Here is a 23,342-nt window from a genome sequence, read left to right as displayed (position 1 = left end):
TCGAGGCGTGAGGGCGGCCTGACCCGAAAGAAGAAGAGCATGGCTCAATTTTGGCTCCTCTTTTTATATGTTTTTTTCTCCTCCCCCTGAGCCTTCTCTATGTAAACCGGGCTAGCCAGGAGGGCTGTTTGCTTCACCTGAGTTTCTCACTCCGGTCCTCAGACCTTCCTTTGGTCTATTTTCCTGGGCTTTTCCCTTTCTTTGTCTTTTAGTCACTGCTATTTTGGGCTCCTTTTTCCTATTCCAGCTACCTAACAGAAGGCTTCCTCATATGCCAATAAGCTTTTTGTCCTAAGCATATAATTTTGAAATGACATTTTCTGTTCGGGGAAGGGCACATTTTGGACTCACTTCCTGGACAAGGCTTTAGCCACCAGCTCTCTGAGAGGAGTGGAGTTTGAAGGGTGGAGGGGTGGGTTGCTGGGGGCTGTGTGGTGAGTGCCTGGGCAGTGCCGCCGCCCCCCCACCATGAGATGAGCCCACGTAGTGCGGGCCCTGCCTGGTGGGGCTGAGCAGGGACCCTTCCCGGGACCAGCCAAGCCTTCCCGGGTAAGGCATAGGGGCCTCCAGTGTGAAACTGGGCCTGGGACTGGGAACGGCCTCCGGGCTGTCCACTCACACCCTCTGCCCCTTTTCCTGGAGAAAGCATCTCACGTCCAGCAGGCCCACTGGCCCTGCCACCAGCGCCCAGAACCGAGACCTCCCGAGCCAGGCCTCTGCAGGGAACAAGGGGAAAGACACCAGGGACGCATGCGAGGTCACCCTCACTGCTCACTGTTGACCTCCAGCTAGAAAACACTCGGAAGGAGAGGAAAGCCCTTCCTGCGCAGGGTCCAGGCAGCCCGTGAGACTCTGGCCACGGACCGAGAACCACAGGCTTAGATGCCTCCGTGAGCCTGCAGACTCAACCCCAAATCCAGCACCTCGACCACCCTGAAGCCCCTCCTGCACCCCACCCACCCCACAGGGTCTTTGGTTGAATTCCGCGCTGTCTCCCAGGCAATGCTGGCCTCCTCCTGGGCCTCCTGGGGAGGGCAGGGGTGTGGATAAGCTTCTCCCTTCCCCGCTCCACCCACTCCAGGAAGGAGGATGGGGAAGTTCAAGATGACAGGAAAGGAGTGTTTGGCTCTGAGGCGACCAGAGTAAGGACGGTGTGGGGGGTCCAGGGACTGGTGGGTGTATCTGGGAAAACCACACCTCCTGACCAATTTCTGGGAGAAGTGAGGCTGCAGAGACAACAATGCACTCTCCTTATTTGTTGCCAAACCATTTGCTCTGAAAGAGGACTCGAGAAGAAGGCTGGAGGCCGAGTTCCAGCAGAGCCCGGAGGAGGCCGGATGGGAGTGGGCCGGGGGCTTGGAGAAGGCGGGTCCTGCAGCAATTTCCCCTCCAAACATCCCTGACTCATCCCACCAGGGCCAGGAGACTGCCCATCAAGGGATGACCTGTCTGCGGAGGTCTCAGGCCCTGGGCCCCGGGGTCTGTGCTAGAAGCTGGGGCCCCATCTCCTGACCCAGCTGCAACCTAAACACACCCCGAGGAGCCCTGGTGTCCACAGAGGGGCGGTCTGCCCCCTCTCTGCCAGCATTGCTTGGAGAAGGAAAGCGAGGCCGGGGCACACAGTCAGGAAAGAGTCTATGTGGGTTCTGAGCCTTTGGCTCCAGTGACCTAGCAGCCAGTCCAGAATGCAGGGTCGGGGTTGGGGCTGGGAACTCGGGGCCTCCTCCTCCAAAGGGAAGCCCACTGGCCTGGCTCTGGACCTGCTCTTCTCCAGGGCTGCATTTGTGTCTGGAGCAAACGCACCTGCCTTCGTGGGTGGAGTGGGATTAAAAAACAAACGGGAAGGCCCTTCCGCACAGTGGGCCAGCTCTGAAGTGGCGAGGGGCCTCTCTCTGCCCCCATCCGGGGGGTCCTGACAGCGACAGTCATTTGCCCTGAAGCCTTACCCAGGGGATCGCGGCTGGCTGGCGAGGCGGCGGCGCGCCACGGTCGGCTGTGCAGTAACCAGACGGCGGCCCGACGCCCGGCCGGCTCCCCAGACGCGGAGCGCTCCCCGACTCCTGCGGAGGTGATGAGGAGGCAATGAGGCCTGACCTGCGCGTCGGCGCCCAGTCGGCTTCCCACGGGTCCCCGCGGAGGGGCTGGGAGGCCGGGATTCTGCACGGCTGGAGGCTGGTAGGGGAGCCCAGCCGCGCTCCTCCGAGGCTGCGGGGCAGACGCAGGCACTCACCCAGGCCTCTTTCAACGCCCCGGTTCCCTCCCCTCCTCTCCGCGCAGGACGACGACTTGACGCAGCGCAGGCCCGTCAAGCCGCGGACTGTTTGTTTGTCACTTGATGGATGCGGAGCCCTGACCTTTCCGGGCTCCCCGTCCGCGCGCCCCTCCCCCGGGGCCCCCAGCCCCCTCCTCTCCGGCTCCTTTGCAGGTTGGCCACATTCAACTGTGCAAACAGGCAAAAAAAAACAAAAAAAAAAAACAAAAAAACCCACCAAAACAGGTAGGCCGAGGACCGTTTGAGATCATTAGCTTAATTCGAGCTGAAGGGTCTTTGTTGTAAGTTGGGGCGGGGAGGGGCCTGGGGACCTTTCAGTGTTTTGCCGGCGAGCTTGTTGAGCTCTGATTGCCTTTGTTGTGATAATCTGAAATTAATTTGCACTTGAACCCATCTTTCTTCTGGGCTCCCTTTAAACACTGTTATAATTATGCGCCCGGCGTGAAATTGAGCGCAGGCCCTGATGTGACGGAGCTGAATATTTGAATTCCCCAGGTACGCAAGGCTTTTTTCCCCCACTTATCTCACAAGGTAATAAAACAAAATGTTCCGGCGCACACGCTCCAGAGCCAGGTATTTGCCGGAGGGAAACAGGGCTAATCAGGGCCTGGCGACACATTTTGCTGTGTACTTTCTCTGTGGGTCCATCACTCCCTTTAAAGCGACGTTCAACTTCTGCTCGCGTTAGCTGGTTTCTGTCTCGTGTGCTCTGCAAACATGGAAATGGCCTGTTTTCTTCTACTTCAACCGCTCCTCACCTAAGAGCTTTGTCTCCACACCCATCTTCTCAGGTTTTCCCCCCAGGGATGAAAGCCTGCCCCCGCACCCCGCCACGGGCACAGCTGAGGAGCACAGCACCCTTCTTGTTGCTGTGAAAGCTGCTGTCGACCTTATCAGCATTCTTTTAGTTTTAACCCAGATTAGTGTTTTGGGTGAGAAATCTCATTAACTCCGGCCGGCCCTTCGCCTTCTGTGATCGCCTTTGGAATTGTAATGGACTCAAATGCCGTGGGGGGTGTGGGGGCGTGTGCTTCCCCCGGTGCAATTCTTTAAATCCGCCAGCAATTTAGAATAAGGACACTCTCCATCCCACCCCCCATCCCCCATCCAGCCCCACCCCGTCAGAGGCCTGCTGGAGGTTTGGGAGAAAACTGACGCTCCTCCTTAATGGAAACTGTTAACTGAGACGGCCTGGGGATGGGGAAGGCGGGAGGGGCCCTTTCGGCACTCGGGCCCCTCCCGCATTACCCCTACCCCGACCCCAGGCCCCTTCTCCAGCTCCCCTGACTCCCCGATTCCAAAAACCAGCCTGCAAATGATGTCATCTCATCCTAGAGCTCACGAAAAACTGCAGTTTCGTGGTCACAGGGAGCAAAAGAGAACCCATTTGCCCAACAGGAGCGCTAGGCAGAAACTGGACAAAGAAGTCTGTGCTGGGGGGGGGGGGGGGGCACACGTGTCTGTGAAAAAGGAAATCCACTCACTTCAGATCGCCCTCCGTGTGTTCTATAAAGGATTAAGACACACGTACACACGTACTTTTTGAGGAATGAAATCTTCAAGGGTCAGAAACCATGGCTTACAAAAGAAAATATCACCCTCTAAATGTCAGTTTATGTACACAGCACAGGGGGTTAGTCCTCAATGGCAGATTTAGAGGACCCCTTCTCACTTGTTAAAAATGTTAATTTCGAATAATGCAGAATACTCATTGGGTACAATATTATTTTTCACCAAATAAAAAAGTATGCCTTTGTAGTGTCTTGATCTTCTCTGAGCAGCTGTTCTGTGTGGGCTCAGTGACTGTCTCAGGGACGATGCCAATTGTGAGGTTAACTGTGGTGGGCTTCCCTGGTGGCTCAACGGTAAAGACCCTGCCTGCAAAGCAGGATACCTGGGTTGCATCCCTGGGTGGGGTAGATCCCCTGGAGGAGGGCACAACAGTTCACTCCAGCTTTCTTGCCTGGAGAATCCCGTGGACAGAGGAGACTGGCGGGCTACAGCCCATGGAGTCACAAAGAGTCAGACAGGACTGAGCAACTAAGCAGGCATGCGATAGAGACAGGGCTATCTTATTCACTGCTCTCCAGAGCCTATTAAAATACACACAGAAGTAGCGTCTCTGTTCTTTAATCACTTTGGTGGTGGTGGTTTAGTTGCTAAGTCGTGTCCGACTGTTTGTGACCCCATGGACTGTAGCCCTCCAGGCTCCTCTGCCCATGGGATTTTCCAGGCAAGAATACTGAAGTGGGTTGTCGTTTCCTCCTCCAGGGGATCTTCCCAACCCAGGGATTGAACTCACATCTCTTGAGTTGCAGGCGGATTCTTTACCTCTGAATCAGGTAGGAATAACTTCAACTCCAATGTTATTTTTTAATTTTTAAAAATTGTATTGAAGTAGAGGTGATTTGCAAAGTACAACATTATTTCAGACAAAGGATGGAGGTGGTGCGTTGAAATCTCCTTGGCTGGACTCCTTAGAAAGGCCGTGCTGGGTGCACACGCTTGAACAGAGAGCTGGGGGGGCGGGGGTGGCCGGAGGCAGTTATCACACAGAGGAGGGGTGGGCGCCGCGTCCTAGAGGGGAGGGGCGCTTGCCCCCGGATGAGGTCGTCGCTGCGCGGGAGGGGTGTGTCCCTGAGCGTGCGTGTGACGTCACCCAGGGGCGCAACGTAACCCTCGGTCCCACAGACGGTGTGTGTGCGCCTGCTGCCCTGTGGGGGTGCGGGTGCCCATCACGGTGCCCAGAAGAGACTGTGTCCAGCATCACGTGCAGGAGACGTGGGCAGCCTCCCGTCTCAGGCCCAGCCTCATGCCGCATCCCAGAGGGGTGGGTCCCTGACGCCACGTGGGAGAGAATGGGTGTGCTTGAAGAAGTGAAGTCGCTCAATCGTGTCCGACTGTTGTGACCCCATAGACTGTAGCCTACCAGGCTCCTCCGTCCATGGGGATTTTCCAGGCAAGAATACTGACGTGATTGCCATGTCCTTCTCCAGGAGATCTTCCCAACCCAGGGATTGAACCCAGGTCTCCCGCTACAGTGCGACAGACGCTTTGCCGTCTGAGCCACCAGGGAATGGGCACGCTTGTTAGCACGTAAAAGAAGAGTGTATTCCTAGTGCCCCTTGGAGGAGGTTGGGGCCCCCTGCCCTCCCGAAGATGTCTGCGATAGCGGAGGCGAGCGTGGCTGTGTCTGGGGAGGACCTGTGAATGCCCTCGCCCTGGGTTAGAGCCCGTGTGGACGCGGCCCTCGTCGTCTGGGGCGGGGGCTACCCGCTGCGTGTCTGTCCCAGGGAGACGCGCCCCACAGCTCCCCCGCTCTCCGGCCATGAGCATCCCGACTTGCCACTGTGCCCGGAACTCCGCACTGAGTGTCGCTCAGAAGTCCACCCCGAGAGGGACTTCTGTGCCCCGTGAGACCGGCAGGGGCGAGGCAGGCTCCTGGACTTCTCCCAGCGCCTCCCTGCTGGCACTTTATCACCTCACACTCATCCGCCCGCGTGTGAGCAGCCCGGGAGAAACAGCCCTCCACAAACCAAGCAGGCGCCCCCACCCCGTTCTCCTCCGATACCATCTCCTGATCTCATTATTGATTATCTGCTTTCTCGGCTCTTGTTTCCTGAAGGTGTGATAGGGGCCACAGAGGTGACGAAAGATGGGCACCGGGCCCTGGGAGTGAAGTGGCTGATGGTCAGATGAGCATCCTCTCTGGGGGAGTGGGGGAGGGTGGCGGGGTGGCGGGGGACAGTGTTTGGCAAAAAAAGCATTAGATGCTGTCTTGACTTAATCTCTCACCCCTTTATCTCAAGTCTGTTTTGAACCCTCCCAGGCAATTTCCTAGCAGCCCTGGCGTTGATTATATCACCTAAATGTGCCCCCAGGAAGAGCTATGTTTTGAAGACGAATCAGCTCTTCTTTTAAACAACTGGGTGCTTCAACTTGATACGAAAACAGCTCTTGAAACAACCATAACAAAAATACCCTAAGTACTGTAAGGGTTGTATCTACGTATAGCGATCTTTAGCCAGGACTCTAGCGGTCCTGAGAATTCTCCTTGGGTCTTGTGGTCAGTGATCTGTTAGAACAGAGTGCCTCTTGCAGTTGAGCTCACTGCGTGGAACACGTGTGCACAGCTCACAATCGTTCAGACAGCGGACTGGTCTAAGGCCCACTGCCCGGAACGCTTGCACAACTGATTCACGCGTGACCTCTCCTGTTGTGAAACCGTGTGGGTGGCAGGTCTCACCATTGTAGAGTCTTTGGTACTCCAGCTCACCTCTGTATTCAGGCTGGAGTTATTTATCAGGACTGGGGGCTCCTGGCCTCAAGCGACCGATGACAAGCGTGCGGTTCCCAGTACATTTTGTTGTGGTTTTCATTTGCAGCTGCCTACATCCCCTCCGCACTCCCTACTTCTGAACCAAAGGTAGGTCCCTCTTCTCAGATTCAGCTGGGGGCCCAGCTGTGAGTGCATGCTCAGTCATGTCTGACTCTTTGTGACCCCGTGGACTGCAGCCCGCCAGGCTCCTCTGTCCATGAGATTCTCCAGGCAAGAATACTGGACGGGGTTGCTGTACCTTCCTTCAGCGGATCTTCCCCACCCAGGGACTGAAGCCAAGTCTCCTGCATTGGCAGGCAGGTTCTTTACCACTGTGCCACTGGGGAAACCCTGGGGGCCCAGAGAAGCTGCCAAGCCAGGCAGGTTGGAGATGGTGTTCATGGGCCCTGCACTCTGCAGAGAACCTTCAGCCTGTCAACCTAGAAATAAATGCAGAACAGGAGAGTTGTGAGTTTAGTTTTATGTGGGGCAAAATGAGAACTGCATCTTAGACAGCTCTGAGAGACTACTCCAAAGAGATCATGGGGGAAGGTCAGTGTACGTGTGATTTTGGCCAGGGATGAACACAATCAAAGTGCTGGAGTAACCCGTCACTAACCTGTGCAATCAAGCACTTTTTTTTTGCAGAGATTTCTGCTCGTCTCATGAAGCTTCTGCTAGTCACAAGGAACAGTTGTCACTATGAAGGATGTTAGTGCTTCTCCAGATATGGGGAGATATAAGAATCGGGCTCATAAAATTGGCTTCTGAAACTTTAAAACTATCTGAAGACACGTCCTGCCGATTTTCCCCTGGAGCAGAGTGCCTCCTGTCTGCTCTCCACTCTGAACTCCTTCAGAGGGTGTCGAAGGCCAGCGGCTGCAGCAGCTTGTGATTTGTTCCTGGTCGAGGTGGATGGCAGGTGCCCGTGTGCCAATTTGTAGTTGACAAGCCTTTAGCATCCAGACTTCTCCGCCTCACAGGTTTGGCTGGGGTGTGATTGGCACTGCCGCTGCCCCTCGAGGTGGATCACACAGGGACAGCCTCCCGGGGCTTCCTGCTGCCTGGGCCATCTGGTCACTGCCTCCGCCGCAGAGGGGGACCTGGGGAGGTGGACAGGGCCCTGAGGTCACGTGCCTCACAGGTGCTGAGGGTGTGTGAGCTTCCTCAGGGCTCCTGAAGACAAGGATGCTCAGGACATGCCCGCAGCATTTGCCTCCCCACCTTGTGCTGCAGGAAGCTCAGGGACACGGTTTTCGGGAGAGGAGTGAGTGACTGAAGTCAGGTACAACTGATGTATAAGAAGCCCCAGGGCCCTGACCCACACCAGGTGCAAAAGGGTGACTCCCATCCATGCTCACCTTTCCACGGTTGGCACAGATGCTCCAAAATGCACCTGCAGGTTGTGGGCGCTGCCTGTCGTCCCCAAGGCCATGGACACCACATCTTCTTTATCCTTTCACCTGTCCGTGCATATTTAGGGTGTTTCCATATATTTGCATTTCTAACTTTCTCATCATTATTAAAGCCCTTGGTCTCACTAACCCTGACTCTCTGTGTCTCGGGGGGTGGGTGGTTCCTCACCTGAGCCGGTCTGTTGGTCCCTCTCACTTGCACACACCCTCACCTGACTCTTCATGTGCAGGCAGACATCCTACCTTCCTTCCTTGAATTAGAAGCATCTCGAGAGAGAACCCCAGTAAAGCTCAGTGTCTCCAGGACGCAGGACGAAGCTGTCCCACTGCACCTTCTGGGTTAAAAGTGAAGTTGCTCAGTCCTGTCTGACTCTTTGCGACCCCGTGGGCTGTAGCCTACTAGGCTCCTCAGTCAATGGGATTCTCCAGGCAAGAATACTGGAGTGGGTTGCCATTTCCTTCTCCAGGGGATCTTCCCAGTCTAGGGATTGAACCTGGGTCTCCCACATTGCAGGCAGACATTTTACTGTCTGAGCCACCAGGGGCGCCTTCTGGGTTAAAACTAAAGAAATAGATGCTAATCTTATGACTAATCTATTGCTGAAGCCAGTAAAGTCTGTTCCCCAACAGAATGGGGGAGAGATGAAGATAAAGAGCCAGGTCTGAAAGGGGAGGCCGGAGTGAAGTGTTGGACTCGGCTGCGAGGTGAGGCGTTTCTGGGGTGGCCCTGGAGGTGGGGGTTCAGTGCAGGCCCAGGGTCGTGGACCACGGCCTGTGGGCTGGGTGCAGCCTCGGCTGTTTCTGCAGATGAAGCCCGTGGTGCTCGCCGCCCACCGATGTTTCCGCACCAGGCAGACCTGAGTCTTGGTTTCAGGGACTGTAGGTGACCCCCAACTGGAAGGATTTACCTTCTGACCTTTTATAGACAAAGTTGCCAGCTTGTTTTTGGCCCATGCACAGACACCCTCGAACCGTCACAGACAGTTGGACATCATTAGTGTCGCGTGCTGAGTGACCCATAAGAACCAGAGCCGAAGTGTCCTTGTAGCCACGACTCTGCGATCCCCTAAAACACCCGTGTGAGACACTTACCCTTTGGGGCAAAGCCTCATGACCCGTGGAGTACAGTATCTGCTCTGGACTTCCCAGGCCTGCTCTCTGCTCTCTGCTGTCTCGAGTGGGCTGAAATCATTTTTAAAGAAAACTTTGAGAAACCCAAGTTTGAGGGAAAGGCAGGCGTGAGGCTAAACCCTGGATACCGTAGCCAGTTTTTGTCCCAAATCCGGGACTCTCCCCAATACCAGTTGCATTGGTCCAAGGTCAAGAGGTTTTCGTTTTTATTTATTTTTGGCTGCACTGGGTCTTCGTTGCCACACACAGGCCTTCTCTAGTTGCAGAAAGTGGGGGCCGCTCTTCGTTTAGGCACCCATTTCGGTGACTTTTCTCGTTGAGGAGCACAGGCTCTAGAGTGCAGGCTCAGTGGCTGTGGCACCTGGGCTTTTACTCATGCAGTTTGGGAGGAGTCTGGATCCTTGAAGTGAGTGAACACCCATTTTGAATGTGAAACCTGATTCTCAAAACAGAGACAGGGCTTAGCAAACCAGATTAGAGGCTTTCTCTTCCTGCAGGTCCCAGCTTGGATTTCTTTGTTTTTGCTCTGATCTTTTGTCCTGAGAAAGGACCGACACCATCCATTTCCCATAACGTGGTTGAGGGTCTGCAGCTCTCCTGGAGGCAAAGTGGGGCTCAGCGGACAGTTTGTGAGTAAGGACCAGGGAGGAAGGAGACGCAGGATGGAAGGTGCCCACGGACACCCAGTCGGGCGAGCAGTGCGTTCACATCCTAAGCTGACAGCCAGAGATGTGGTCACATAAAAACAGACATCTGTGTGGAAGACCGGCCCCAGAGATGGTGATGGGACTTGGGGGTGGGGTCTTAAGACTCTGTCACTAGGTGCCCAGTGCATGTGTGCGGTTCAGACCTCTGCTACCTGCTGGACACCCCGGGCACTCACCTTGGCTGCCCTGCCCTCCTGTGACCTGCGCTTTGGGGAGATATGGGCTCTGAAATGGTTCATTGTTTAAAAATCAGTTTGATCTTGCATTTGAATATTCTGGCCTGATGGTACAGAGTCATAATGTGTAGAACAGAGACTTGTTTTCAATGAGACAGAGTCAGTCTCGGGTATGACCCGGGTTGGCTTTTATATCGGTTATCAAGTCCGCCCAGAATAATGTCTTAGCTCAGTTTTGTTTACATCGCTAAGGAGAATCATGTAGACTCTTCTGCAGGGGACTGAGCAGTCCTGGGCTAGGCTCGCTCTAGAGCGGACGCAGCTCCATGGCGCTCATCCCGTGTCTACACCGGGACCCCGTGGTGATGGTCTCCCCTTTTCTCACCGTTGCAGTGAGTTCCTAGTATTTTTAAAGGCAGTACTCTTGTCTGCTCCTTCCATTTGTCACAGTTGGACACATGCATCCCATGGAGAAGCCCCTCTCCTGGAAGGCTGTCCCAGCCCTCAGAAATCAGACAGGGGTCCTGTTGGAAGGGGGGGGCCCTCAGCTCCCAGGGAATCCAAGCAAGGTGTGGGGTCAGGCTTGCCATGTTTCTTTCCTTCTATGGTTAGGAGAACTCCCAGTTCCTTTTTTCCTAAATAAAGGCCTCAGTTAACACAGGGTATGGAGGGGAGCAGAGTCAGGGGTCAAGAAAGGGCCCTGCTGGACTCATCATTGTCCTTGCTTCTGGGGGTTGAGACACATGGCACTGTTTGCCCACCACCATCTTCTGCCCTGGCTCTTCCGTTCCGGCAAGCACTGGGTTTTCAGAATACTCCTGTCTTCCGTGGTCTCCCTGTGACTAAGTTGTTCCTATGTTTCAACGAGCATCACAAACATCCAACCAAGGCAGCATGACTTTACCACGTGTTTGCCGAGAAGCAGTCCTCACTCTTGTCCACTTGTCCCCTCCCCACCCAAGGGCCCTGGCTTCTCCTTGAGGAGCACAGGTATAGCCTTGGCCCCCCCGCTGTCGGTGGCTCAGCATCGCTTTGGACAAGCAACCTGAGCACTTCGAGAGCTCTCCTGAGCTCCATCCTGAATCTGTGACGTTCCTTCCGGCTGAAATCTGCCTAAGGCAAATAATGTTTGCAAGATGCCCTTGAGGGGTAGGTAAACCACGCGTTGCCACGCGTTGCTCATGGTGTATTTCTATGGGTGGAAATACTTTTATGGTTTATTCATAATTATAATTTTATACATTTATAATTTATTCAAACTTTTAACTATTGAAGAAAGTATTTCACTCTGTTTTCTCATTTTTATAAATCCTTGCCTCTGCACATCCATGGCAAACTTTAAGGTAATACATGAGCATATAACTGCACATTGCAAAAAACAGATGCTAGTTTATATTTAAAAAGTGGGAAATAATTACAACACTCTTTAATGTCAATATCCACTTTTTCAGTTTTTGTGAAGTTTGGCCTAATTTTTTTTTTCTTTCAGTGGTGGGCTTTTAAATACTTTCTCTGGAATTGTATTTTCAAATATTTAGGAATTCATTACATTTCAAAACTTATAAAAATAAGAAAAGCATTAATAGATCATTGCTTTGGGTGGTGTGAAGCTGCCACTGGAAAGAGGAGCAGGTGGGAAGCAGTAGGCAATTTGTAGCTGGGAAGGCTTCCTGTAGGTGGCTCCCATGGTCCACACTGACAGACGGACACTCAAGGCTGAGATGCAGAGGTCCAGATGTTAGCTCGTGACCGATGTTGCTATTATGTATTGATACATATTTATCTGGAAGAACAAACTTACTCCCAATACCGCAGCAAAGTAGAATATTAAAATTTCCTTTTTCCAGTGCAACTTTAAGTTCAATTTCAACTTTGCACACCATGAGCTATCTCAGCACAGACCCAGGCATCCCTCCAGACCCGTACTGAACATGGCAGTGGGGAAAATTTGCCCCAACCCCAGTGAGAGCCCAAGACACACGGAAGCCAACTCCAGCCTGAAACTGCTTGTAATTTTTCATTCGCCCGAGTTTCCCATTTCGGACACCTTTTTCCTGATGAAGACTTATATCCCCCTGCCACGTTCATGCTGTTTGGGACCATGTATTAGACTCTCTGGAAATAAAATCCTCACTTGCCTCTAGAGTCAGATCTGTTTCCTAGGACAGGCAACCGTGCAGCCAGTTCTTGGTATTCCTAACCGGGCACTAGAAATTCATTAGTATTGAAATAGATGCTAATTTTATCAAGGTGTGAAAAGATCTTGCATATACATGAAAGAACTATATTACTAGTCAACTAGATTTTTTTTTTTAATCCAAGAAAAGCTTGTTGTGATTTAACAAAAATGGAAGAAAGAAATAATAATAATAAAAAAACACACAATCTAGAAAAATTTAGAAGGTAGATTTATTTCGTGTTATATGCACCTATGTAGTGCACAGGGACTGGCCACTGTGCCTGTGTGTCCATCGTGATCACAGCCGGGTGCCTGCACTCTCGGGAGTTCAAGAGCCAGCGCAGAAGATGGTGGTGGACAAACGCTGCCATGTGTCTCTACCCCCAGCTGCCACACGTGTTAAAAAAAACGCTGTCTTCTTATGGTTTAGGTCTTTCTAGACGACTGGAGAAGGAAATGGCAACCCACTCCAGTATTCTTGCCTAGAGAATCCTGTGGACGGGGAAGCCTGTTGGGCTGCTGTCCATGGGGTCGCACAGAGTTGGACATGACTGAAGCGACTTGGCATGCATGCACTGGAGAAGGAAATGGCAACCCACTCCATGTTCTTGCCTGGTGAATCCCAGGGACAGAGGAGCCTGGTGGGCTGCCGTCTATGGGGTCGCACAGAGTCAGACACACCTGAAGTGACTTAGCAGCAACAGATGACACGATAAAATGCTACATCGTATACAGAAGCATCTCCTAACTCAAGTGTCTCACTATTTGTGCACTGTGGATTAAAAATAAATAAATCTACAGAGTTGGTCAACATGGAGACACATTGCAATAATATCAGGTGGATTTGCAGCACATGATTGCTAACTCTGGGCCTCTGAGAGCCATCCCCGTGGAGAATTCCCGGAGAGGGAGACGGCGGTCGCTGGCCGGCCCTCCCGCCTGGCAGGCTGCCGGGTCTCAGCTGAGACCCCTTAAATGGCTCTACAAGGCGCGTGATAAAGGCCGCGTCCTGCGCGCTTGTCACGACGGCCTGGTGTGCCCGGGCGTCATGACGGCAGACTGCCGGCCCGCATGGATTTGCTGTCATTCTGCAGAGACCTCACACACGGCAGGGCCGTGTTGAGGCTGCAGGCGCTGGAGGCTCACAGGGGTTAAGCGTCCGCCTCTGGGCTCGCATCCCGGGCCAGCGGAGGCCCCGCGTCCCTGATGGCGCTGATGACATGATGGATTGCCTGTGTCACTGTCGGTACCGTCAGTGGCACTCGGCCACCGATAAGACAGCCGCTCTCCCCCACGCGGAGGAGGCAGCTATTTTTCTCCCTGGTTTTGGGGTGAGAGCTCTTCCGGGTGTGTTTGCTGCTGAATTTGAGATGTCTCACTGGGACAGACCCATCGGATCCCTCAAACCGACTCATTTCACTTCTTTGGGTTGGAACTGTACTCTCTGCCTATTTTAATGACACGTTTCGCCATTTCTAAAATGTAGCTTTCAAATTTTGTAGGTTGAAAGGAAAACTTTTGCAGGGTAACCTCGTCAAGATCCTTGTGGCATCTTAAACTACGTCTGGATGGTCTCCTGCTGGGCTTCACGTGTTCTGTCTCGAGAGTAAAGCTGTCACATGCTGTTTTTGAATAAGCTGAAAAAATAAAGCTTTTCCCCTCAGAAACTACTCCACTTTTGTCTTGCAGAAGTTCATGTGCAAATGTTTGGTCCCAACTTCGAAACTTTCTGCTCCAGGAAGAAATGGTCATGTTTTTCCCCATCATGACAAGACCACCAAGTGCAGGGAGGCTGTCTTGCCCATAACAGGAGACGAGGCTTCCTTTTGTTGCCTTGCAGTAGCAGGACTTCCTCCTACCAAGCACGAAGGCCCACCTGAGGTTTGGATGCTGGGCTCAGAGGGCCATCAAAAGTGTCCTCTCCAGCTACGGTGGCCGACATCAATGCAAGGAATTTTATCCTTGTGCTTTGTCAGTGCTATTTAAACAAAAGAGGTGAATTTATCTTCTAAAACTCACCGTGGCTACATAAGGCTATTCTGCAAATGTTTGTCAACATGGCCTCTAGCATTTCCAGCAGTTTTGAGGATCAGCTGGGACTTGAGTCCCCGCTGCGGGAGGTCTCTGAGATGGGGCCCCATTAAACTTTCTGGAGTTTAATGATCACCCCCATCACTTAATACAACAACAGAAATCTTTCTACTGATGCTTCCAACCAGCTTTGTTTTGAAGTTTTAATCAGGCCTAAATGGGAAGTCATTGAGGAGAACGGTGTGTTCTGCATTTTAATCCCTGGACCCCCGCTTTCTCCCTCCCTTCCCAGCCCCTCCCCCAGTCCCCAGCTCAGTTGCATTTGGTGTGGCCTTGGATTGCCGTGTTTCTAACATACGTAATGAGCTCAGTGTCAGACTGCTGGGGCTTTTGTCTTTAACAATAAGCATTTAGCTCAACTAAATGAATAGAAATTGCTTTAGTGAATTACAAAAGCCAAGGTCTTTTCAATGCATGAGCGCTGACATTCATTATTTTCAACATTGTCTTATTTTTGCAAGCGTGGTAACTTAAAACTGGACTTAAAAATGTAGTGAACTAATTTACTGTTTAAACAAACATCAAAAAACCCTATCACCAAGAAATCAGAAGGTCTACTGATGGTCATAAAAATCCTTTTCTGATTTAAAAAAAGTCCACAGACTTACGGCAGGCATTATTTGATTATGAGTGCCTTCCTCTGATTTTAAGTCTAAAGTTTTGTCACAGAGTCTGCCTCCCTGGGTCAGCCAGCCGAGGTCAGCAGCCCACAGCCTCCCTGACTTGGGACAAGTTCTCCAAAGTCAGCAAACAAGAGCCGGCTTCCTGCCCGACTCTCTCGGTCCTCAAGCCAGCCCCCTCTGCCCTCATTCTGCTGTTACCGAGAGAGCTGAATGCTTTTCCTAAATCGCTGTAATCCAATAAGCTTTTGTGTTTAGCAGCTTGTTTTGAAACTTGTAGGCACCCAGCCTGTGTCTCGGCACACCGGCTCGCAGTCAGGTGAGACCCCGAGGGCCTGATCTGTTCAAGGCGAGAGGCCTGCTCGGGCCCCAACCAGAATGTAATTTGTAATTAACTGTTATTTACTTCTGTCTGCATCGACTTGTTCAAAAGACAGCGCAGCGGGGCTGGTCATTCCTCTCTTCACTGTGGATGCGATCTCACCCGTATCTGGCGGTTCTCACAGCGTCTGGAGGGCCAGGGCTTACTCTCTTGAAACCAGGAGAGGGGAGTCCACTGAAATAAATCCAGCACAAATGACTTGCTATGCCCAGGCACATCTGACCGTCCAACAGGAGATCTGCAGTCTGAGCAGGTAACGTGAATAGCCGGCGTGTGATCTCCCAGCGTATCCGCAAAGATGCCATCCTCAGGAAGAGGGTCTGCTCTGGAGCCTCAGACCCTCATTTATGTCTGCTTTTCAGTTTAAGTGTTTGCTTGTCACACTTCTCATCAAGAGAAGCAGAAACAGAGTGTGTGCTGAGGCCTTGGATCATGGGTCTGTGTTCCCAAGACTGGCAAGTAATTCCTAGTTTGACTACTTGGAAATCGACACATCTTAAGAGTCCATTTGGACATAAGAGACTGTGAAGGGAAAAAAAAAAAAAAAGAGAGACTGTGAAGGTATTAGGAGGTTTTAAAAGGAAAACCTCCGTCCTTTTTTGCAGTCAGATCCCTAACAACTATGCTGTGCTTTCCCTCACCCATTGGGGGCTTTCAGTGGCGTCGAGAGAGAGTAAATAAATCAGCCTAAATGTTTCAAAGTGTCACTGAGAACTGTCGCATCTCACTGCAACCAGGGATGCCTCAGGTCTGACGGGCTCCTCAGTGCTTGCTCTTTTCACGCTGAGTGCGCGGTGCGGCGGTGTCTGCCATCAGGCTGGTCGTGATGAAGGATGTCATTGTGTGTCTGTGAATGGAGCCTGAGCCCTCATGCCTTGAAAGCCAGGCTCTTGACCTGGGCTGGTTCTCCCGTCATCACAGGGCCCATGGCAGAGTCACAGAACTGCCAGCTTATCTTAGAAAGCAGGGAACTGTCTCAAGGCAAGCTTGGGGTCCCCACTGCATGACTTTCAAATGCATCAAGCAGATGAGGTTCTGCACAAAGAAGGGGTCAAGCTGAGGGGATGGGCAGGGCAGTCCATTAACTGCAGCCTCCAGCCCAGAAAGGTGGGTGGCTCACCACTGGACTTACTGTTTCCCGGTCCCTCAGAACCCTTGAGAGCTCCAAGCCTGGCCCGTGTATCTGTAGACACAGAGCATCCCCACGCGGACAGAGATCCGCCAGAGTGCGTACTGCGTGTCCCCGTCTGGACTGGGGCAGTGGGCGGGAGATGGAGGGCGGAGGTTTTGTCCAGACCATGAAGAGTGAAGTATCAGACCTCAGGAGCTGCCCCGGGAGGGTGCTGCCTGCCCCTACCAGAGCCCACTCCGGGACCCTTCCAGGAGAAATGCCCATGAGGTGGCACAGCTCAGATATGCACCTTATTTGAAGCTTTTTCTCCTGCTGATAATTGGTAAAGGGAGCCCTGACCCTTCCAGCCAGGCTGTGAGCATGCAGACTCAGTTGCTAAGCTGTGTCCAACTCCCATATGCTGTAGTCTGTCAGGCTCCTCTGTCCATGGGATTCTACAGGCAAGAATACTGGAGTGGGTTGCCGTTTCCTCCTCCAGGGGATCTTTCCAACCCAGGGATCAAACCCAGGTCTCCTGCATTGGCCGCGGATTCTTTCCCACTGAGCTGCCCCTACCAGCCTCTTGAAAGCCCCGTGGACAGCCCAGCAGTGGTCGCCCCTACCAGCCTCTTAAAGGCCCCGTGGACAGCCCAGCAGTGGTCGTCTACGGTCAAAGCTCTCGTGCTCTTGCCTTTTCTCACCCTTAGTTTTCTTGCTTTGGTTTACATCCAAGTTGCCAGAGAGAAGAGCTGACAGTTGTTACAGATACGCTGGTTTAATTACTGTCAGCTTACGGCTGGTATTTCGAGTTGCCAACGCAGATGCTTACCTTTCTTCAAGTAGCTTAAAAGCTGACCAACTGCTATAGCTTACGTATTTAGCCCTGCAACTCCAGATACATTTAAGATAAAAAAGAGAACACATGTGCAGTCTTTCTGAGTTGCTGGCAAAAGCCATCAACCTCAGGGTCCTCTGATTTCATGTAGATGTCAAGTGATGGGAGATTCTGCCACCAGACTGACATTTAGGGGAACGTGGGTGTGCTCTGGTTTCATTTTAGAGTTTCTCTGAGACGACACTGCCAGGACAGCACCAACGAGAAAGACACATCCTACTCATGATAAAATGGAGTTAGGCTCAGAAGGAGGGACCTCTCCAGCCCTAGTCTCAATTCTCATCCTAATTCCCAAGTCTGTAGAAGACTCTGGGCACACGATATCCTTAAAAAATGGCATCTTCCTGCAGTGTAGGAGACCGTGCATCCACTCTGTTGTGTCCAACTCTCTGAGACCCCATGGACTGTAGCCCGCCAGGCTCCTCTGTCCACGGGATTCTCCAGGCAAGAATACTGCAGTGGGTGGTCATTTCATTCTCCCAGGGGATCTTCACGACCCAGGGATCAAACCTGGGTCTCTTGCATTGCAGGGAGTTACGGACTGACTCACAGACATAGAAACAGACTCACAGACTTAGAAAACAAAACTATGGTTACCAAAACAGAAAGGAGGGAAGGACAAATTAATAGATTGGGTTTAACAGAAACACACTACTATACATAAAACAGGTAATCAGCAAGGATCTACTGTATCACGGGAAACTATACTCAGTCTTGCGTGAAAATCTATATGGGTAAAAGATCTGAAAAAGAATGAATACATGTAATGATATAAGAAAGTCAAACCAGTTAATCCTAAAGGAAATCAACCCTGAATATTCATTGGAAGGACTGATGTTGAAGCTGAAGCTCCAATACTTTGGCCACTTGTCATGCAGAACTGACTCACTGGAAAAGATCCTGATGCTGGGAAAGATGGAAGACAGGAGGAGAAGGGGACGAGAGAGGATGAGATGGTTGGATGGCATCACTGACTCAGTGGACATGAGTTTGAGCAAACTCTGGGACATGGTGAGGCACAGGGAAGCCTGGTGTGCTGCAGTGTATGGGGTCACAAGGAGTTTGACACGACTGAGTGACTGAACAGCAACTGGTATGTATCACTGACCACTTAGCTGTACACATGGAGCTAACACAACACTGCAGATCAGCCATGTGTGTGTCCGTCGCTCAGTCGTGTCCAGCTCTTTGTGACCCCATGGGGTGCAGCCCACCAGGCTCCTCCGCCCATGGGATTTTCCAGGTCAGAATACTGGAGTGGGCTGCCATTTCCTTCTCCAAAATCAACTATCTCAAGTAAAAATTTTTAAAAAGCAATCAAACATAGCTTGAAGGGGAAAGAAAGAAAAAAGAGAAGCATTGGGATGCATTCAATGTTGCTGTCTGCCTGGTGCCCCACCGGTTCCTTGTTTATAACTCAGCAACTCTTCTAGCTCACGTCAGGTCAGTTACATGGGGTCTCTGCTTCAGCCCTGCTCCTCAGGCCTGCCTCCCTCGCTCCCTGCCTCTGGGTGCAGGGCCCTTGAGGCCCCCAGGGAAAGGTTAGGACTGAGGTCGGTGCTGGTCGGCTGTGCCGGAGCTCAGGCAGAACCCTGGCCCCTCACCAGCCCCGCTTTCCTCCAGCAGGTCTGGGTGTTCTTGGTGTGTTTTTCAGTCCAGGCTCTGTTATCCCCCAGCACACACAGTGTCCACTGACCGGGAGTGGATTTCTGGTGACTGAAGTCTGCCTACTGGTCTACCCGAGCGCAGCAAGCTGCCAGGCCCAGTGGGACACGCGCACCAGGGTCTTGGCTCAGATACATGCTTAGACACACAGGGAAGGGCGGGGTCTCCAGTCACGTTAAAGATTCAGGGAAGGCCTCTCAGACGCACTGGACTTTGGAGGGCTGCAGGTTATTGGCCTGGAAGTCAAGGCCCGGGCCCCCCCAGGGAGCTCTCTCCTGCCCCTTCCTGAGGCTTTGCAAAGACATCCTCCAGGCTTTCGCCCCCTGGTCACGCGGCCCTGCCCTGAAGTTTGAAGGGCAGATGGGAAATTCGCATCTGGAGAGCTGTGGACCTCCCCTCCACCGGAGGACATGGAGAGGCAGCCTCCTGCACATACAGGCATAAGGACTGTGTTCCCGGAGGCGGGCACACAGTGTGGAGGGCCCGGGGGCGCGTGGAGCTTAGAGCGAGGCCCTTGTGCGGGCGGAAGCCAAGTTCATGTCTGGCTGAGGCTGACAGGGAGAAACGTTAGTGTGAGGTGATAGCCGAAGAAGGTCACGGTTCCGTCCTGTTCTCTGCACGGCTTCCTCTTTCTTGACCAGCACCTGAAGGGCTGGGTGTCTCCCCTCAGCAGTGGTCCCAGCTGCGGGGGACAGAACCAGATCAGAGCTGCATCCGACCAGCTCCACAGTGACCCCTAGGAGCCGGGACCCCAGGACCTCGCCGTTCAGAGGGCAAGACGGTCGGTCCGCTTGCCAGCTCCTCTCCGTCCGCCTTGGAATGCTTCCTCCGACACCTGGCGTTTACAAACAAGATAAAAACAACACAAAAACCAACCGAAATTAATCGAGACGGAAAACTCCAGAGAGGTTGATCGATGGTGCCCCTGAAAAAAAGCACAACCTTGCTCTCCACTGTTATTTGACATTGCTGAAGGTTCATCTTGATTACTTTCAATAAAATTCAAAGTAAGGATGACTGTCTTGGCTCACTAAGCAACAAGGTTTTATCACTAATTACAATCCTTTATTACCAGTAGTTTAATAGGTTTATGTTAGGTCATAAAACAATTCAGCACGGGAGTACATAAAGGGGTGGCTTAGGCAGCTGTGACATCTTAATATCTATTCATTGTAATCATTTTATGATCTTTAATGATGGCGCTTTTTATTAAAGTTTGTACATATGCTTTTACATGGGCTGTGTTGCCACCAAAACCGGGAGGCGGAGTGAAAAATCACATAAATATATACTAAAATACTTAATGAGGCATCTTGAAAACTTCTATTGTCGAAAGCATGTCGACTACATCACATGTGTGGAGTCTCATTATGGGTAATTATAATAAAATTATAAGTGCTATAATAATTCTAACCTTGAAGGCACAATAAAGGATGGTTATATTTGCCTTCCTAGCCCACACATCTGAGGCGTTTTCTTCATTAATTATATTTCACATAAGAATAATTACGTTGCGTAAGACTGAAATTCCAAGGCATCTGCTAGATTCTGTGAACAACAGCCTTCCTCTGGTGAGCATTCCTAGGCTTAATTACCTTACCACCTAAAGTTATATGCAGAGCAATGCAATGCATAATTTACATGGCTTGAAGGAGGGTATTTGTTGTTAGTCTTAATTTTATTTTGTAACCCAATTAGCAAACTAAATAAATTGGGAAAAGACAAGCTTCTCAGCTGAGTCTGCATCAAGCCTGTGTCTCCCCAGCAAAGCCAGGCCATCTCTGCTCCTCCTTCTTACGACCCATCGCCCCGCCCCCCGCGCCCGCCCCGCCCCCCGCGCCCTACTGGGGTGGCTGGAGAGATAGGGCAGACACACCTCCCTACTGTTCTGTCTCCATTCGGCTATTCAGAACGTCTGTTTTCTTGTGCAGTTATGACCTACATATTTGATTTCATTTACTTCTGGTCCAGGGACCATCATAACTCTGGATGCGAGGCAAAATCCTTGATGTGAATACAGATGTGACTTCAGACGGTGAATGACTGGGGAATGTAAAACTTGCACCAGGATGACAACTTTATTCATTGTGCAAAGGATACACCAGCATTTATCAAGCGTATCAGGCCCACTCAGAGAGGGGCTTCCCGGGTAACGAGGTAAAGAACCTGCCTGCCAATGCAGGAGACAGAAGAGACGTGGGTTCGATTCCTGAGTCAGGAAGATCCCTTGGAGGAGGGCATGGCAACCCACTCCAGTATTCTTGTCTGGAGAATCCCATGGACAGAGGAGCCTGGGGGGCTACAGTCCAGGGGATAGGGTGATATGGGGTGATCGGTCGTTTGTGAGTGTACACACATACCACTCTTAACTGCAAAGCGTTCTTGCAAAATCTATTAAATAGTTCCACTTGCAGCACGGTGACTACGTTTCTGGAGCCCAAGCCTGCCCCGTTTCTCTCTCTGCTCGGTCAAGTTAGTTCCACCACCACTTCTATTGAGAATTTCCTTTTGGGGAGAAGCACTTTCTGAACATCTTAGAATCGAATTAGAATGCAAGAGAAAAAAGCAACAGAAACTGCAGTGAAATTTTACTAATTTAAATTAATTACCCAAATCCCATTTAAATTATAAAGCATGTTGGGACACACATTTTGTAACTTTCAAACACAATAGTAAACTTAACCCAGGCCAAAAAAAAAAAAGAAAATAGGGAAAGAAAGAAAAAGAAAAAGCCCAGCTGAGGTTCTCAAGGGAATTACTTTAGTGAATAGACTGGAATGATTTGTAATTAGCATATAAATTGTGTGCATGTAAATGATGCTTCTAAAAGGTATTTGAAAAGTTTATTTTCTTAAGTATTTCAAATCAGACCCCCTGCAACCTTGTTTACAGTGCTGATTTGCACTTGCATGAAAAAGATTTTCAGTGAAAAAAAAAAAAAAACAACTTCAGTCAGGGTTCTTCTCCCTTTTCCCTCCACCACCCTTGCTCATGCTTTATCACAAATTACAAATTAGTGGCATAGAAATTAATGAGGTTTTTACAGTATTCAGTCAAATCATGCAATAAAAAGCTTTAATTCAAACACGGGAGCTTGATTATTATAATGTATTCAAATGTAATGCACTGTTTGCTAAATTTCGTAGGACTGGAATCAATGTGTCATTTAAAGTTAATTTTAATACAGAGAAACAGAAGCGCCCAGCTCTCCAGTTGTGGCTGTCTGCTCTGCCTTCCCGGAGGAAACAGCAATTTGGTACGTCATAGAAACAGCCTTTAACGTGCTGGAGACCAGCCAGCTCCGCGTCTAGGAAGCATAGAGGTCAGATCAGATTTACAGGCCCCAGAGGTGTAGACCAGGCTTCCCAGGTGGCACTGGTGGTAAGGAGCCCGCCTCCCAAGCAGGAGAGGTAAGAGATGCAGGGCCGATCCCTGGGCTGGGAAGATCTGCTGGAGAAGGACATGGCAACCCACTCCAGTATTCTTGCCTGGAGAATCACATGGATTCTGGGGGGCTACAGTCCATGGGGTCACAAGAGTTGGACATGACTGGAGCGACTTAGCATGCATGCATGCATGTGTGACCAAGAGGGAGCTCGGAGCCTTGCAGAGGCAGCTGTGTAGTTAAGCATCACCTAATGTCAGTGTCGCCCGGCCTGTCTTCTGTACTCACAGAGGATGAGCAGCGACAGCACCTTCCGTTAATGACCTACTGCTTCCCACCCACGCGGGACACACACAGGACACGGGCTCTCTTTCTGGCCCTGGGGCCTTTGCTCTGTAGGGGAAAGGGACACAAGCCTCTTAGGTATGCAGCCCTGGGTGTGAGATCCACCAGGTGGGGAGAACGCCACCCTTTGCCGCAAGGACCTGCCACTCTACGCCAGCCTGCCCATCCTGATCTGTGTCAACTTCAAATTGGCACTTACCAAGAGCATTGCCAATGACTGAACAGCAAAGGCATTTGCTGTCTGCCTCTGCTGCTCTAGCTGTTGACCTTCAACAGCCCTTGAGGGAGCTCAGGGCAGAGTGAGGCACTCTGTGCTCAGGGAATCTCGTGGGACAGGTCTTTAGATAGTTGGATGTTTTTAGGAACAGATTTTATGATCTCAGCCCTTGCATCTCCTCATACCTAGAGAAGCGCTAAATCCCTTCATGGTGACATTGCTGCTGCCGCTGCTGCTAAGTCGCTTCAGTCGCGTCCGACTCTGTGCGACCCCAGAGACGGAAGCCCACCAGGCTCCCCCGTCCCTGGGATTCTCCAGGCAAGAACACTGGAGTGGGTTGCCATTTCCTTCTCCAATGCGTGAAAGTGAAAGGTGAAAGTGAAGTCGTGTCTGACTCACTAGATCCTCATAACTAACACAAAGCCTTTTCTAA

The sequence above is a fragment of the Bos taurus genome, chromosome 20, assembly GCF_002263795.3.
Source record: "Bos taurus isolate L1 Dominette 01449 registration number 42190680 breed Hereford chromosome 20, ARS-UCD2.0, whole genome shotgun sequence".
NCBI lineage: Eukaryota > Metazoa > Chordata > Mammalia > Artiodactyla > Bovidae > Bos > Bos taurus.
The sequence above is the reverse complement of the archived record's forward strand: the minus strand, read 5'-3'. Positions refer to the sequence as shown.